Raw genomic sequence first — 17,266 nt, forward strand, 5'->3', positions numbered from 1 at the left:
GGGGCTGGAGGAGGTTACAGAGATAGGGAGGGGGCGAGGGCCATGGAGGGATTTGAACAGGAGGATGAGAATTGTAGGGCTGGAGGAGGTTACAGAGATAGGGAGGGGGACGAGGGCCATGGAAGGATTTGAACAGGAGGATGAGAATTGTAGGGGCTGGAGGAGGTTACAGAGATAGGGAGGAGGCGAGGGCCATGGAGGGCTTTGAACAGGAGGATGAGAATTAAAGGGCTGGAGAAGGTTACAGAGATAGGGAGGGGGACGAGGGGCCATGGAGGGATTTGAACAGGAGGATGAGAATTGTAGGGGCTGGAGGAGGTTACAGAGATAGGGAGGGGGCGAGGGGCCATGGAGGGATTTGAACAGGAGGATGAGAATTGTAGGGGCTGGAGGAGGTTACAGAGATAGGGAGGGGGCGAGGGCCATGGAGGGTTTTGAACAGGAGGATGAGAATTGTAGGGGCTGGAGGAGGTTACAGAGATAGGGAGGGGGCGAGGGCCATGGAGGGATTTGAACAGAAGGATGAGAATTGTAGGGGCTGGAGGAGGTTACAGAGATAGGGGGCGAGGGGCCATGGAGGGATTTCAACAGGAGGATGAGAATTGTAGGGGCTGGAGGAGGTTACAGAGATAGGGAGGGGGTGAGGGCCATGGAGGGATTTGAACAGGAGGATGAGAATTGTAGGGCTGGAGGAGGTTACAGAGATAGGGAGGGGGCGAGGGGCCATGGAGGGATTTGAACAGGAGGATGAGAATTGTAGGGGCTGGAGGAGGTTACAGAGATAGCGAGGGGGCGAGGGCCATGGAGGGATTTGAACAGGAGGATGAGAATTGTAGGGCTGGAGGAGGTTACAGAGATAGGGAGGGGGCGAGGGCCATGGAGGGATTTGAACAGGAGGATGAGAATCGTAGAGGCTGGAGGAGGTTACAGAGATAGGGAGGGGGTGAGGGCCATGGAGGGATTTGAACAGGAGGATGAGAATTGTAGGGCTGGAGGAGGTTACAGAGATAGGGAGGGGGCGAGGGCCATGGAGGGATTTGAACAGGAGGATGAGAATCGTAGAGGCTGGAGGAGGTTACAGAGATAGGGAGGGGGTGAGGGCCATGGAGGGATTTGAACAGGAGGATGAGAATCGTAGGGGCTGGAGGAGGTTACAGAGATAGGGAGGGGGCGAGGGCCATGGAGGGATTTGAACAGGAGGATGAGAATTGTAGGGGCTGGAGGAGGTTACAGAGATAGGGAGGGGGGGCGAGGGCCATGGATGGATTTGAACAGGAGGATGAGAATTGTAGGGGCTGGAGGAGGTTACAGAGATAGGGAGGGGGGGCGAGGGCCATGGAGTTATTTGAATAGGAGGATGAGAATTGTAGGGGCTGGAGGAGGTTACAGAGATAGGGAGGGGGCGAGGGCCATGGAGGGATTAGAACAGGAGGATAAGAATTGTAGGGGCTGGAGGAGGTTACAGAGATAGGGAGCGGGTGAGGGCCATGGAGGGATTTGAACAGGAGGATGAGAATTGTAGGGGCTGAAGGAGGTTACAGAGATAGGGAGGGGGCGAGGGTCATGGAGGGATTTGAACAGGAGGATGAGAATTGTAGGGCTGGAGGAGGTTACAGAGATAGGGAGGGCCATGGAGGGATTTGAACAGGAGGATGAGAATTGTAGGGGCTGGAGGAGGTTACAGAGATAGGGAGCGGGCAAGGGGCCATGGAGGGATTTGAACAGGAGGATGAGAATTGTAGGGGCTGGAGGATGTTACAGAGATAGGGAGGGGGCGAGGGCCATGGAGGGATTTGAACAGGCGGATGAGAATTTTAGGGCAGGAGGAGGTTGCAGAGATAAGGAGCGAGCAAGGGCCATGGAAGGATTTGAACAGGAGGATGAGAATTGTAGGGGCTGGAGGAGGTTACAGAGATAGGGAGGGGGCGAGGGGCCATGGAGGGATTTGAACAGGAGGATGAGAATTGTAGGGGCTGGAGGAGGTTACAGAGATAGGGAGGGGGCGAGGGCCATGGAGGGATTAGAACAGGAGGATGAGAATTGTAGGGGCTGGAGGAGGTTACAGAGATAGGGAGGGGGCGAGGGCCATGGAGGGATTTGAACAGGCGGATGAGAATTGTAGGGCTGGAGGAGGTTGCAGAGATAAGGTGCGAGCGAGGGCCATGGAAGGATTTGAACAGGAGGATGAGAATTGTAGGGGCTGGAGGAGATTACAGAGATAGGGAGGGGGTGAGGGCCATGGAGGGATTTGAACAGGAGGATGAGAATTGTAGGGGCTGGTGGACGTTACAGAGATAGGGAGGGAGCGATAGCCATGGAAGGATTTGAACAGGAGGATGAGAACTGTAGGGGCTGGAGGAGATTACAGAGATAGGGAGGGGGTGAGGGCCATGGAGGGATTTGAACAGGAGGATGAGAATTGTAAGGCTGGAGGAGGTTACAGAGATAGGGAAGGGGCGAGGGCCATGGAGGGATTTGAACAGGAGGATGGGAATTGTAGGGGCTGGAGGAGGTTACAGAGATAGGGAGGGGGCGAGGGCCATGGAGGGATTTGAACAGGAGGATGAGAATTGTAGGGCTGGAGGAGGTTACAGAGATAGGGAGGGGGACGAGGGCCATGGAAGGATTTGAACAGGAGGATGAGAATTGTAGGGGCTGGAGGAGGTTACAGAGATAGGGAGGAGGCGAGGGCCATGGAGGGCTTTGAACAGGAGGATGAGAATTAAAGGGCTGGAGAAGGTTACAGAGATAGGGAGGGGGACGAGGGGCCATGGAGGGATTTGAACAGGAGGATGAGAATTGCAGGGGCTGGAGGAGGTTACAGAGATAGGGAGGGGGCGAGGGGCCATGGAGGGATTTGAACAGGAGGATGAGAATTGTAGGGGCTGGAGGAGGATGCAGAGATAGGGAGGGGGCGAGGGCCATGGAGGGATTTGAACAGGAGGATGAGGATTGTAGGGGCTGGAGGAGGTTACAGAGATAGGGAGGGGGCGAGGGCCATGGAGGGATTTGAACAGGAGCATGTGAATTGTAGGGCTGGAGGAGGTTACAGAGATAGGGAGGGGGCGAGGGCCATGGAGGGATTTGAACAGGAGGATGAGAATTGTAGGGGCTGGAGGAGGTTACAGAGATAGGGAGGGGGCGAGGGCCATGGAGGGATTTGAACAGGCGGATGAGAATTTTAGGGCAGGAGGAGGTTGCAGAGATAAGGAGCGAGCAAGGGCCATGGAAGGATTTGAACAGGAGGATGAGAATTGTAGGGGCTGGAGGAGGTTACAGAGATAGGGAGGGGGCGAGGGGCCATGGAGGGATTTGAACAGGAGGATGAGAATTGTAGGGGCTGGAGGAGGTTACAGAGATAGGGAGGGGGCGAGGGCCATGGAGGGATTAGAACAGGAGGATGAGAATTGTAGGGGCTGGAGGAGGTTACAGAGATAGGGAGGGGGCGAGGGCCATGGAGGGATTTGAACAGGCGGATGAGAATTGTAGGGCTGGAGGAGGTTGCAGAGATAAGGTGCGAGCGAGGGCCATGGAAGGATTTGAACAGGAGGATGAGAATTGTAGGGGCTGGAGGAGATTACAGAGATAGGGAGGGGGTGAGGGCCATGGAGGGATTTGAACAGGAGGATGAGAATTGTAGGGGCTGGTGGACGTTACAGAGATAGGGAGGGAGCGATAGCCATGGAAGGATTTGAACAGGAGGATGAGAACTGTAGGGGCTGGAGGAGATTACAGAGATAGGGAGGGGGTGAGGGCCATGGAGGGATTTGAACAGGAGGATGAGAATTGTAGGGGCTGAAGGAGGTTACAGAGATAGGGAGGGGGCGATGGGCCATGGAGGGATTTGAACAGGAGGATGAGAATTGTCGGGGCTGGAGGAGGTTACAGAGATAGGGAGGGAGCGAGGGCCATAGAGGGATTTGAACAGGAGGATGAGAATTGTAGGGGCTGGAGGAGGTTACAGAGATAGGGAGGGGGCGAGGGGCCATGGAGGGATTTGAACAGGAGGATGAGAATTTTAGGGGCTGGATGAGGTTACAGAGATAGGGAGGGGGCGAGGGACATGGAGGGATTTGAACAGGAGGATGAGAATTGTAGGGCTGGAGGAGGTTACAGAGATAGGGAGGGGGACGAGCGCCATGGAGGGATTTGAACAGGAGGATGATAATTGTAGGGGCTGGAGGAGGTTACAGAGATAGGGAGGGGGCGAGGGGCCATGGAGGGATTGGAACAGGAGGATGAGAATTGTAGGGCTGGAGGAGGTTACAGAGATATGGAGGGGGGCGAGGGCCATGGAGAGATTTGAACAGGACAATGAGAATTGTAAGGCTGGAGGAGGTTACAGAGATAGGGAAGGGGCGAGGGCCATGGAGGGATTTGAACAGGAGGATGGGAATTGTAGGGGCTGGAGGAGGTTACAGAGATAGGGAGGGGGCGAGGGCCATGGAGGGATTTGAACAGGAGGATGAGAATTGTAGGGCTGGAGGAGGTTACAGAGATAGGGAGGGGGACGAGGGCCATGGAAGGATTTGAACAGGAGGATGAGAATTGTAGGGGCTGGAGGAGGTTACAGAGATAGGGAGGAGGCGAGGGCCATGGAGGGCTTTGAACAGGAGGATGAGAATTAAAGGGCTGGAGAAGGTTACAGAGATAGGGAGGGGGACGAGGGGCCATGGAGGGATTTGAACAGGAGGATGAGAATTGTAGGGGCTGGAGGAGGTTACAGAGATAGGGAGGGGGCGAGGGGCCATGGAGGGATTTGAACAGGAGGATGAGAATTGTAGGGGCTGGAGGAGGTTACAGAGATAGGGAGGGGGCGAGGGCCATGGAGGGTTTTGAACAGGAGGATGAGAATTGTAGGGGCTGGAGGAGGTTACAGAGATAGGGAGGGGGCGAGGGCCATGGAGGGATTTGAACAGGAGGATGAGAATTGTAGGGGCTGGAGGAGGTTACAGAGATAGGGGGCGAGGGGCCATGGAGGGATTTCAACAGGAGGATGAGAATTGTAGGGGCTGGAGGAGGTTACAGAGATAGGGAGGGGGTGAGGGCCATGGAGGGATTTGAACAGGAGGATGAGAATTGTAGGGCTGGAGGAGGTTACAGAGATAGGGAGGGGGCGAGGGGCCATGGAGGGATTTGAACAGGAGGATGAGAATTGTAGGGGCTGGAGGAGGTTACAGAGATAGCGAGGGGGCGAGGGCCATGGAGGGATTTGAACAGGAGGATGAGAATTGTAGGGCTGGAGGAGGTTACAGAGATAGGGAGGGGGCGAGGGCCATGGAGGGATTTGAACAGGAGGATGAGAATCGTAGAGGCTGGAGGAGGTTACAGAGATAGGGAGGGGGTGAGGGCCATGGAGGGATTTGAACAGGAGGATGAGAATTGTAGGGCTGGAGGAGGTTACAGAGATAGGGAGGGGGCGAGGGCCATGGAGGGATTTGAACAGGAGGATGAGAATCGTAGAGGCTGGAGGAGGTTACAGAGATAGGGAGGGGGTGAGGGCCATGGAGGGATTTGAACAGGAGGATGAGAATCGTAGGGGCTGGAGGAGGTTACAGAGATAGGGAGGGGGCGAGGGCCATGGAGGGATTTGAACAGGAGGATGAGAATTGTAGGGGCTGGAGGAGGTTACAGAGATAGGGAGGGGGGGCGAGGGCCATGGATGGATTTGAACAGGAGGATGAGAATTGTAGGGGCTGGAGGAGGTTACAGAGATAGGGAGGGGGGGCGAGGGCCATGGAGTTATTTGAATAGGAGGATGAGAATTGTAGGGGCTGGAGGAGGTTACAGAGATAGGGAGGGGGCGAGGGCCATGGAGGGATTAGAACAGGAGGATAAGAATTGTAGGGGCTGGAGGAGGTTACAGAGATAGGGAGCGGGTGAGGGCCATGGAGGGATTTGAACAGGAGGATGAGAATTGTAGGGGCTGAAGGAGGTTACAGAGATAGGGAGGGGGCGAGGGTCATGGAGGGATTTGAACAGGAGGATGAGAATTGTAGGGCTGGAGGAGGTTACAGAGATAGGGAGGGCCATGGAGGGATTTGAACAGGAGGATGAGAATTGTAGGGGCTGGAGGAGGTTACAGAGATAGGGAGCGGGCAAGGGGCCATGGAGGGATTTGAACAGGAGGATGAGAATTGTAGGGGCTGGAGGAGGTTACAGAGATAGGGAGGGGGCGAGGGCCATGGAGGGATTTGAACAGGCGGATGAGAATTTTAGGGCAGGAGGAGGTTGCAGAGATAAGGAGCGAGCAAGGGCCATGGAAGGATTTGAACAGGAGGATGAGAATTGTAGGGGCTGGAGGAGGTTACAGAGATAGGGAGGGGGCGAGGGGCCATGGAGGGATTTGAACAGGAGGATGAGAATTGTAGGGGCTGGAGGAGGTTACAGAGATAGGGAGGGGGCGAGGGCCATGGAGGGATTAGAACAGGAGGATGAGAATTGTAGGGGCTGGAGGAGGTTACAGAGATAGGGAGGGGGCGAGGGCCATGGAGGGATTTGAACAGGCGGATGAGAATTGTAGGGCTGGAGGAGGTTGCAGAGATAAGGTGCGAGCGAGGGCCATGGAAGGATTTGAACAGGAGGATGAGAATTGTAGGGGCTGGAGGAGATTACAGAGATAGGGAGGGGGTGAGGGCCATGGAGGGATTTGAACAGGAGGATGAGAATTGTAGGGGCTGGTGGACGTTACAGAGATAGGGAGGGAGCGATAGCCATGGAAGGATTTGAACAGGAGGATGAGAACTGTAGGGGCTGGAGGAGATTACAGAGATAGGGAGGGGGTGAGGGCCATGGAGGGATTTGAACAGGAGGATGAGAATTGTAGGGGCTGAAGGAGGTTACAGAGATAGGGAGGGGGCGATGGGCCATGGAGGGATTTGAACAGGAGGATGAGAATTGTCGGGGCTGGAGGAGGTTACAGAGATAGGGAGGGAGCGAGGGCCATAGAGGGATTTGAACAGGAGGATGAGAATTGTAGGGGCTGGAGGAGGTTACAGAGATAGGGAGGGGGCGAGGGGCCATGGAGGGATTTGAACAGGAGGATGAGAATTTTAGGGGCTGGATGAGGTTACAGAGATAGGGAGGGGGCGAGGGACATGGAGGGATTTGAACAGGAGGATGAGAATTGTAGGGGCTGGAGGAGGTTACAGAGATAGGGAGGGGGCGAGGGCGATGGAGGGATTTGAACAGGAGGATGAGAATTGTAGGGCTGGAGGAGGTTTCAGAGATAGGGAGGGGGACGAGCGCCATGGAGGGATTTGAACAGGAGGATGATAATTGTAGGGGCTGGAGGAGGTTACAGAGATAGGGAGGGGGCGAGGGGCCATGGAGTGATTGGAACAGGAGGATGAGAATTGTAGGGCTGGAGGAGGTTACAGAGATAGGGAGGGGGCGAGGGGCCATGGAGAGATTTGAACAGGACAATGAGAATTGTAAGGCTGGAGGAGGTTACAGAGATATGAAGGGGGGCGAGGGCCATGGAGAGATTTGAACAGGACAATGAGAATTGTAAGGCTGGAGGAGGTTACAGAGATAGGGAAGGGGCGAGGGCCATGGAGGGATTTGAACAGGAGGATGGGAATTGTAGGGGCTGGAGGAGGTTACAGAGATAGGGAGGGGGCGAGGGCCATGGAGGGATTTGAACAGGAGGATGAGAATTGTAGGGCTGGAGGAGGTTACAGAGATAGGGAGGGGGACGAGGGCCATGGAAGGATTTGAACAGGAGGATGAGAATTGTAGGGGCTGGAGGAGGTTACAGAGATAGGGAGGAGGCGAGGGCCATGGAGGGCTTTGAACAGGAGGAAGAGAATTAAAGGGCTGGAGAAGGTTACAGAGATAGGGAGGGGGACGAGGGGCCATGGAGGGATTTGAACAGGAGGATGAGAATTGCAGGGGCTGGAGGAGGTTACAGAGATAGGGAGGGGGCGAGGGGCCATGGAGGGATTTGAACAGGAGGATGAGAATTGTAGGGGCTGGAGGAGGTTACAGAGATAGGGAGGGGGCGAGGGCCATGGAGGGATTTGAACAGGAGGATGGGAATTGTAGGGGCTGGAGGAGGTTACAGAGATATGAAGGGGGGCGAGGGCCATGGAGAGATTTGAACAGGACAATGAGAATTGTAAGGCTGGAGGAGGTTACAGAGATAGGGAAGGGGCGAGGGCCATGGAGGGATTTGAACAGGAGGATGGGAATTGTAGGGGCTGGAGGAGGTTACAGAGATAGGGAGGGGGCGAGGGCCATGGAGGGATTTGAACAGGAGGATGAGAATTGTAGGGCTGGAGGAGGTTACAGAGATAGGGAGGGGGACGAGGGCCATGGAAGGACTTGAACAGGAGGATGAGAATTGTAGTGGCTGGAGGAGGTTACAGAGATAGGGAGGAGGCGAGGGCCATGGAGGGCTTTGAACAGGAGGATGAGAATTAAAGGGCTGGAGAAGGTTACAGAGATAGGGAGGGGGACGAGGGGCCATGGAGGGATTTGAACAGGAGGATGAGAATTGCAGGGGCTGGAGGAGGTTACAGAGATAGGGAGGGGGCGAGGGGCCATGGAGGGATTTGAACAGGAGGATGAGAATTGTAGGGGCTGGAGGAGGTTACAGAGATAGGGAGGGGGCGAGGGCCATGGAGGGTTTTGAACAGGAGGATGAGAATTGTAGGGGCTGGAGGAGGTTACAGAGATAGGGAGGGGGCGAGGGCCATGGAGGGATTTGAACAGGAGGATGAGAATTGTAGGGGCTGGAGGAGGTTACAGAGATAGGGGGCGAGGGGCCATGGAGGGATTTCAACAGGAGGATGAGAATTGTAGGGGCTGGAGGAGGTTACAGAGATAGGGAGGGGGCGAGGGCCATGGAGGGATTTGAACAGGAGGATGAGAATTGTAGGGCTGGAGGAGGTTACAGAGATAGGGAGGGGGCGAGGGGCCATGGAGGGATTTGAACAGGAGGATGAGAATTGTAGGGGCTGGAGGAGGTTACAGAGATAGCGAGGGGGCGAGGGCCATGGAGGGATTTGAACAGGAGGATGAGAATTGTAGGGCTGGAGGAGGTTACAGAGATAGGGAGGGGGCGAGGGCCATGGAGGGATTTGAACAGGAGGATGAGAATCGTAGAGGCTGGAGGAGGTTACAGAGATAGGGAGGGGGTGAGGGCCATGGAGGGATTTGAACAGGAGGATGAGAATCGTAGGGGCTGGAGGAGGTTACAGAGATAGGGAGGGGGCGAGGGCCATGGAGGGATTTGAACAGGAGGATGAGAATTGTAGGGGCTGGAGGAGGTTACAGAGATAGGGAGGGGGGGCGAGGGCCATGGATGGATTTGAACAGGAGGATGAGAATTGTAGGGGCTGGAGGAGGTTACAGAGATAGGGAGGGGGGGCGAGGGCCATGGAGTTATTTGAATAGGAGGATGAGAATTGTAGGGGCTGGAGGAGGTTACAGAGATAGGGAGGGGGCGAGGGCCATGGAGGGATTAGAACAGGAGGATAAGAATTGTAGGGGCTGGAGGAGGTTACAGAGATAGGGAGCGGGTGAGGGCCATGGAGGGATTTGAACAGGAGGATGAGAATTGTAGGGGCTGAAGGAGGTTACAGAGATAGGGAGGGGGCGAGGGTCATGGAGGGATTTGAACAGGAGGATGAGAATTGTAGGGCTGGAGGAGGTTACAGAGATAGGGAGGGCCATGGAGGGATTTGAACAGGAGGATGAGAATTGTAGGGGCTGGAGGAGGTTACAGAGATAGGGAGCGGGCAAGGGGCCATGGAGGAATTTGAACAGGAGGATGAGAATTGTAAGGGCTGCAGGAGGTTACAGAGATAGGGAGGGGGCGAGGGGCCATGGAGGGATTTGAACAGGAGGATGAGAATTGTAGGACTGGAGGAGGTTACAGAGATAGGGAGGGGGCGAGGGCCATGGAGGTATTTGAACAGGAGTATGAGAATTTTAGGGGCTGGAGGAGGTTACAGAGATAGGGAGGGGGCGAGGGCCATGGAGGGATTTGAACAGGAGGATGAGAATTGTAGGGGCTGAAGGAGGTTACAGAGATAGGGAGGGGGGCGAGGGCCATGGAGGGGTTTGAACAGAAGGATGAGAATTGTAGGGCTGAAGGAGGTTACAGAGATAGGGAGGGGGCGACGGCCATGGAGGGATTTGAACAGGAGGATGAGAATTGTAGGGACTGGGGGAGGTTACAGAGATAGGGAGGGGGCAAGGGGCCATGGAGGGATTTGAACAGGAGGATGAGAATTGTAGGGCTGGAGGAGGTTACAGAGATAGGGAGGGGGCGAGAGCCATGGACGGATTTGAACAGGAGGATGAGAATTGTAGGGGCTGGAGGAGGTTACAGAGATAGGGAGGGGGTGAGGGGCCATGGAGGGATTTGAACAGGAGGATGAGAATTGTAGGGCTGGAGGAGGTTACAGAGATAGGGAGGGGGCGAGAGCCATGGACGGATTTGAACAGGAGGATGAGAATTGTAGGGGCTGGAGGAGGTTACAGATATAGGGAGGGGGCGAGGGCCATGGAGGGATTTGAACAGGAGGATGAGAATTGTCGGGGCTGGAGGAGGTTACAGAGATAGGGAGGGGGCGAGGGCCATGGAGGGATTTGAACAGGAGGATGAGAATTGTAGGGGCTGGAGGAGGTTACAGAGATAGGGAGGGGGCGAGAGGCCATGGAGGGATTTGAACAGGAGGATGAGGATTGTAGGGGCTGGAGGAGGTTACAGAGATAGGGAGGGGGCGAGGGGCCATGGAGGGATTTGAACAGGAGGATGCTAATTGTAGGGGCTCGAGGAGGTTACAGAGATGGGGAGGGGTGAGGGGCCATGGAGGGATTTGAACAGGAGGAAGAGAATTGTAGGGGCTGGAGGAGGTTACAGAGATAGGGAGGGGGCAAGGGCCATGGAGGGATTTGAACAGGAGGATGAGAATTGTAGGGGCTGGAGGAGGTTACAGAGATAGGGAGGGGGCGAGGGGCCATGGAGGGATTTGAACAGGAGGATGAGAATTGTAGGGCTGGAGGAGGTTACAGAGATAGGGAGGGGGCGAGGGCCATGGAGGGAATTGAACAGGTGGATGAGAATTTGAGGGCTGGAGGAGGTTACAGAGATAGGGCGGGGGCGAGGGCCATGGAGGGATTTGAACAGGAGGATGAGAATTGGTGGGCTGGAGGAGGTTACAGAGATAGGGAGAGGGTGAGGGGCCATGGAGGGATTTGAACAGGAGGATGCTAATTGTAGGGGCTCGAGGAGGTTACAGAGATAGGGAGGGGGTGAGGGGCCATGGAGGGATTTGAACAGGAGGATGCTAATTGTAGGGGCTGGAGGAGATTACAGAGATAGGGAGGGGTGAGGGGCCATGGAGGGATTTGAACAGGAGGATGAGAATTGTAGGGCTGGAGGAGGTTACAGAGATAGGGAGGGGGCGAGGGGCCATGGAGGGATTTGAACAGGAGGATGAGAATTGTAGGGCTGGAGGAGGTTACACAGATAGGGAGGGGCGAGGGCCATGGAGGGATCTGAACAGGAGGATGAGAATTGTAGGGGCTGGAGGAGGTTACAGAGATAGGGAGGGGGCGAGGGGCCATGGAGGGTTTGAACAGGAGGATGAGAATTGTAGGGGCTGGAGGAGGTTACAGAGAGAGGGAGGGGGGGCGAGGGCCATGGAGGGATTTGAACAGGAGGATGAGAATTGTAGGGGCTGGAGGAGGTTACAGAGAGAGGGAGGGGGGCGAGGGCCATGGAGGGATTTGAACAGGAGGATGAGAATTGTAGAGGCTGGAGGAGGTTACAGAGATAGGGAGGGGGCGAGGGGCCATGGAGGGATTTCAACAGGAGGATGAGAATTGTGGGGCTGGAGGAGGTTACAGAGATAGGGAGGGGGCGAGGGGCCATGGAGGGATTTGAACAGGAGGATGAGAATTGTAGGGCTGGAGGAGATTACAGAGATAGGGAGGGGGCGAAGGGCCATGGAGGGATTTGAACAGGAGGATGAGAATTGTAGGGCTGGAGGAGGTTACAGAGATAGGGAGGGGGTGAGGGGCCATGGAGGGATTTGAACAGGAGGATGAGAATTGTAGGGGCTGGAGGAGGTTACAGAGATAGGGAGGGGGCAAGGGCCATGGAGGGATTTGAACAGGAGGATGAGAATTGTAGGGCTGAAGGAGGTTACAGAGATAGGGAGGGGGCGAGGGCCATGGAGGGATTTGAACAGGAGGATGAGAATTGTCGGGACTGGGGGAGGTTACAGAGATAGGGAGGGGGCAAGGGGCCATGGAGGGATTTGAACAGGAGGATGAGAATTGTAGGGCTGGAGGAGGTTACAGAGATAGGGAGGGGGCGAGGGCCATGAAGGGATTTGAACAGGAGGATGAGAATTGTAGGGGCTGGAGGAGGTTACAGAGATAGGGAGGGGGTGAGGGGCCATGGAGGGATTTGAACAGGAGGATGAGAATTGTAGGGGCTGGAGGAGGTTACAGAGAGAGGGAGGGGGGCGAGGGCCATGGAGGGATTTGAACAGGAGAATGAGAATTGTAGGGGCTGGAGGAGGTTACAGAGATAGGGAGGGGGCGAGGTGCCATGGAGGGATTTGAACAGGAGGATGAGAATTGTCGGGCTGGAGGAGGTTACAGAGATAGGGAGGGGGCGAGGGGCCATGGAGGGATTTGAACAGGAGGATGAGAATTGTAGGGCTGGAGGAGATTACAGAGATAGGGAGGGGGCGAGGGGCCATGGAGGGATTTGAACAGGAGGATGAGAATTGTAGGGCTGGAGGAGGTTACAGAGATAGGGAGGGGGCGAGGGGCCATGGAGGGATTTGAACAGGAGGATGAGAATTGTAGGGCTGGAGGAGGTTACAGAGATAGGGAGGGGGCGAGGGCCATGGAGGGATTTGAACAGGAGGATGAGAATTGTAGGGGCTGGAGGAGGTTACAGAGATAGGGAGGGGGTGAGGGGCCATGGAGGGATTTGAACAGGAGGATGAGAATTGTAGGGCTGGAGGAGGTTACAGAGATAGGGAGGGGGCGAGGGGCCATGGAGGGATTTGAACAGGAGGATGAGAATTGTCGGGCTGGAGGAGATTACAGAGATAGGGAGGGGGCGAGGGGCCATGGAGGGATTTGAACAGGAGGATGAGAATTGTAGGGCTGGAGGAGGTTACAGAGATAGGGAGGGGGCGAGGGGCCATGGAGGGATTTGAACAGGAGGATGAGAATTGTAGGGCTGGAGGAGGTTACACAGATAGGGAGGGGCGAGGGCCATGGAGGGATTTGAACAGGAGGATGAGAATTGTAGGGGCTGGAGGAGGTTACAGAGATAGGGAGGGGGCGAGGGGCCATGGAGGGTTTGAACAGGAGGATGAGAATTGTAGGGGCTGGAGGAGGTTACAGAGAGAGGGAGGGGGGGCGAGGGCCATGGAGGGATTTGAACAGGAGGATGAGAATTGTAGGGGCTGGAGGAGGTTACAGAGAGAGGGAGGGGGGCGAGGGCCATGGAGGGATTTGAACAGGAGGATGAGAATTGTAGGGGCTGGAGGAGGTTACAGAGATAGGGAGGGGGCGAGGGGCCATGGAGGGATTTCAACAGGAGGATGAGAATTGTAGGGCTGGAGGAGGTTACAGAGATAGGGAGGGGGCGAGGGGCCATGGAGGGATTTGAACAGGAGGATGAGAATTGTAGGGCTGGAGGAGATTACAGAGATAGGGAGGGGGCGAGGGGCCATGGAGGGATTTGAACAGGAGGATGAGAATTGTAGGGCTGGAGGAGGTTACAGAGATAGGGAGGGGGTGAGGGGCCATGGAGGGATTTGAACAGGAGGATGAGAATTGTAGGGCTGGAGGAGGTTACAGAGATAGGGAGGGGGCAAGGGCCATGGAGGGATTTGAACAGGAGGATGAGAATTGTAGGGCTGAAGGAGGTTACAGAGATAGGGAGGGGGCGAGGGCCATGGAGGGATTTGAACAGGAGGATGAGAATTGTCGGGACTGGGGGAGGTTACAGAGATAGGGAGGGGGCAAGGGGCCATGGAGGGATTTGAACAGGAGGATGAGAATTGTAGGGCTGGAGGAGGTTACAGAGATAGGGAGGGGGCGAGGGCCATGAAGGGATTTGAACAGGAGGATGAGAATTGTAGGGGCTGGAGGAGGTTACAGAGATAGGGAGGGGGTGAGGGGCCATGGAGGGATTTGAACAGGAGGATGAGAATTGTAGAGGCTGGAGGAGGTTACAGAGAGAGGGAGGGGGGCGAGGGCCATGGAGGGATTTGAACAGGAGAATGAGAATTGTAGGGGCTGGAGGAGGTTACAGAGATAGGGAGGGGGCGAGGTGCCATGGAGGGATTTGAACAGGAGGATGAGAATTGTCGGGCTGGAGGAGGTTACAGCGATAGGGAGGGGGCGAGGGGCCATGGAGGGATTTGAACAGGAGGATGAGAATTGTAGGGCTGGAGGAGATTACAGAGATAGGGAGGGGGCGAGGGGCCATGGAGGGATTTGAACAGGAGGATGAGAATTGTAGGGCTGGAGGAGGTTACAGAGATAGGGAGGGGCGAGGGGCCATGGACGGATTTGAACAGGAGGATGAGAATTGTAGGGCTGGAGGAGGTTACAGAGATAGGGAGGGGGCGAGGGCCATGGAGGGATTTGAACAGGAGGATGAGAATTGTAGGGGCTGGAGGAGGTTACAGAGATAGGGAGGGGGTGAGGGCCATGGAGGGATTTGAACACAAGGATGAGAATTTTCAACTTTCAATGTCACAGAATCATAGTCATAACGGCACAGAAGGAGGCCATTCGGCCCCTCGAGCCTGCTCCGCCATTCAATAAGATCATGGCTGATCTGATCCTAACCGCCAATCCACTATCACAGAACCATCTCCTGAATCTAACAGAATTAGACACACGAAATAGGAGCAGGATCAGGCTACACGGCCCCTGGGCCCGCTCCGCTCCCCACAGGGCCATGACCGATCCGAACCTAGACTCATGTCCAAATTCCTGCCCGCTCCCCGTAACCCTTAATTCCCTTTACTTCTAGGAAACTGTCTATTTCTGTTTTAAATTTATGTAATGATGTAGCTAGTACAGCTTTTTGGGGCAGAATATTCCATGGACCTACCACCCTCTGAGTGAAGTAGTTCCTCCTCATCTCAGTTTTGAAAGAGCAGCCCCTTATTCTAAGACTATGCCCCCTAGCTCTAGTTTCACCCATCATCGGGAACATCCTCCCCGCATCCACCCGATCCAACCCCTTCACAATCTTATATGTTTCAATAAGATCGCCTCTCATTCTTCTGAACTCCAATGAGTAGAGTCCCAATCTACTCAACCTCTCCTCATATGTCCATCCCCTCATCCCCGGGATTAACCGAGTGAACCTTCTTTGTACTGACTCGAGAGCAAGTATGTCTTTTCTCAAGTATGGACACCAAAACTGTATGCAGTATTCCAGGTGCGGTCTCACCAATACCTTGTACAACTGAAGCAATACCTCCTTATTTTTATATTCTATCCCCCTAGCAATGAAAGCGAGTTCCAGGTCCTCACCACTCGCTGCGTAATGTCAAACTCTTTAAAACTGTGCCATTCAGTGTATATTGCGTCTCCCTCTTCCTTCTGCCAAAATGCATCACCTCACACTTCTGCAGCAGTCGATTGGTATCATCCTCACTGTTTGCCACACCCGCAGGTTTGGTGTCATCGGCAAATTTAGAAATTCTATACTCTATTCCAATATCCAGGTCATTTATATATATCAGAAAAAACAGTGGCCCCAGCACAGACCCTTGGGGAACACCACTGTCTACCATCCTCCAGTCTGAAAAACAACCACAACTCGCTGTTTTCTGTCCTTAAGCCAATTCCTTATCCAAGCTGCCGCTGACCCACCGATTCCATGAGCCTCAATTTTGTTAACCAGCCTTCTATGTGGTGCTTTGTCAAACGCCTTCCGAAAATCCATGTAGACAACATCCATTGCATTGAGGATGTAACTGGTAGAATAGATAAGGGAGAACCAGTGGATGTGGTGTATTTGGGCTTTCAGAAGGCTTTCGATAAGGTCCCGCATAAGAGATTAGTGTGCAAAGTTAAGGCACATGGGATTAGGGGGCAAGGTATTGACTTGGATAGAGAACTGGTTGGCAGACAGAAAGCAAAGAGTTGGAATAAACGGGTCTTTTTCCAAGTGGCAGGCAGTGACTAGTGGGGTACCGCAGGAATCGGTCCTAGGACCCCAGCTATTCACAATATATATTAATGATCTAGACGAGGGAACTAGATGTAATATCTCCAAGTTTGCAGACGACACAAAGCTGGGTGGGTGTGTGTGCTGTGAGGAGGGTGCCGAGAAACTCCAGTATGATTTGGACAGGTTGGGTGATTGGGCAGATGCAGTATAATGTGGATAAATGCGAGGTTATCCACTTTGGTGGCAAAAACAGGAAGGCAGATTATTATCTGAACGGCAATAGATTGGGAGAAGGGGAAGTGCAACGAGACCTGGGTGTCCTTGTGCACCAGTCGCTGAAGGTAAGCATGCAGGTGCAGCAGACGGTTAAGAAGGCAAATGGTATGTTGGCCTTCGTAGCGAGAGGATTCGAGTACAGGAACAAGGATGTCTTGCTGCAGTTGTACAGGGCCTTGGTGAGACCACACCTTGAGTATTGTGCACAGTTTTGGTCACCTTATCTGAGGAAGGATGTTCTTGCCATGGAGGGAGTGCAGCGAAGATTCACCAGACTGATACCTGGGATGGCAGGAATGACGTATGAGGAGAGATTGGGTCGATTGGGCTAGAGTTTAGAAGAATGAGAGGGGATCTCATTGAAATTTATAAAATTCTAACAGGACTAGACAGACTAGATGCAGGAAGGATGTTCCCGATGGCGGGGGAGTCCAGAACCAGGGGTCACAGTCTAAGGATAAGGGGTAAGCCATTTAGGACAGAAATGAGGAGGAATTTCTTCACCCAGAGAGTGGTGAACCTGTGGAATTCTCTACCACAGAAGGCAGTTGAGGCCAATTCATTAAATATATTCAAGAAGGAGTTGGATATATTTCTTGAGGCTAAAGGGATCAAGGGATATGGGGAGAAGGCAGGGACAGGGTACTGAGTTTGGATGATCAGCCATGATCGCATTGAATGGCGGAGCAGGCTCGAGGGGCCGAATGGCCTACTCCTGCTCCTAGTTTCGATGTTTCTATGTTTCTATTCCCTTCTTCGATCATCCCTGTTACTTCATCAAAAAATTCAATTAGGTTATTATTGCATCGA

At 54.3% G+C, this 17,266-nt stretch overlaps 1 protein-coding gene across 1 annotated transcript in view; it reads right to left on the reverse strand.

Annotated features, from left to right (window-relative positions):
• LOC147084821 (glucagon receptor-like) overlaps positions 1-17,266 on the reverse strand; it is a 120,137-nt gene that overhangs the window by 74,445 nt on the left and 28,426 nt on the right. The gene's annotated exons all lie outside the window — the stretch shown is intronic.

This window comes from Somniosus microcephalus, unplaced genomic scaffold (assembly GCF_052327205.1).
Source record: "Somniosus microcephalus isolate GS21.2 unplaced genomic scaffold, FLI_Smic_1.0 unresolved_chr9, whole genome shotgun sequence".
NCBI lineage: Eukaryota > Metazoa > Chordata > Chondrichthyes > Squaliformes > Somniosidae > Somniosus > Somniosus microcephalus.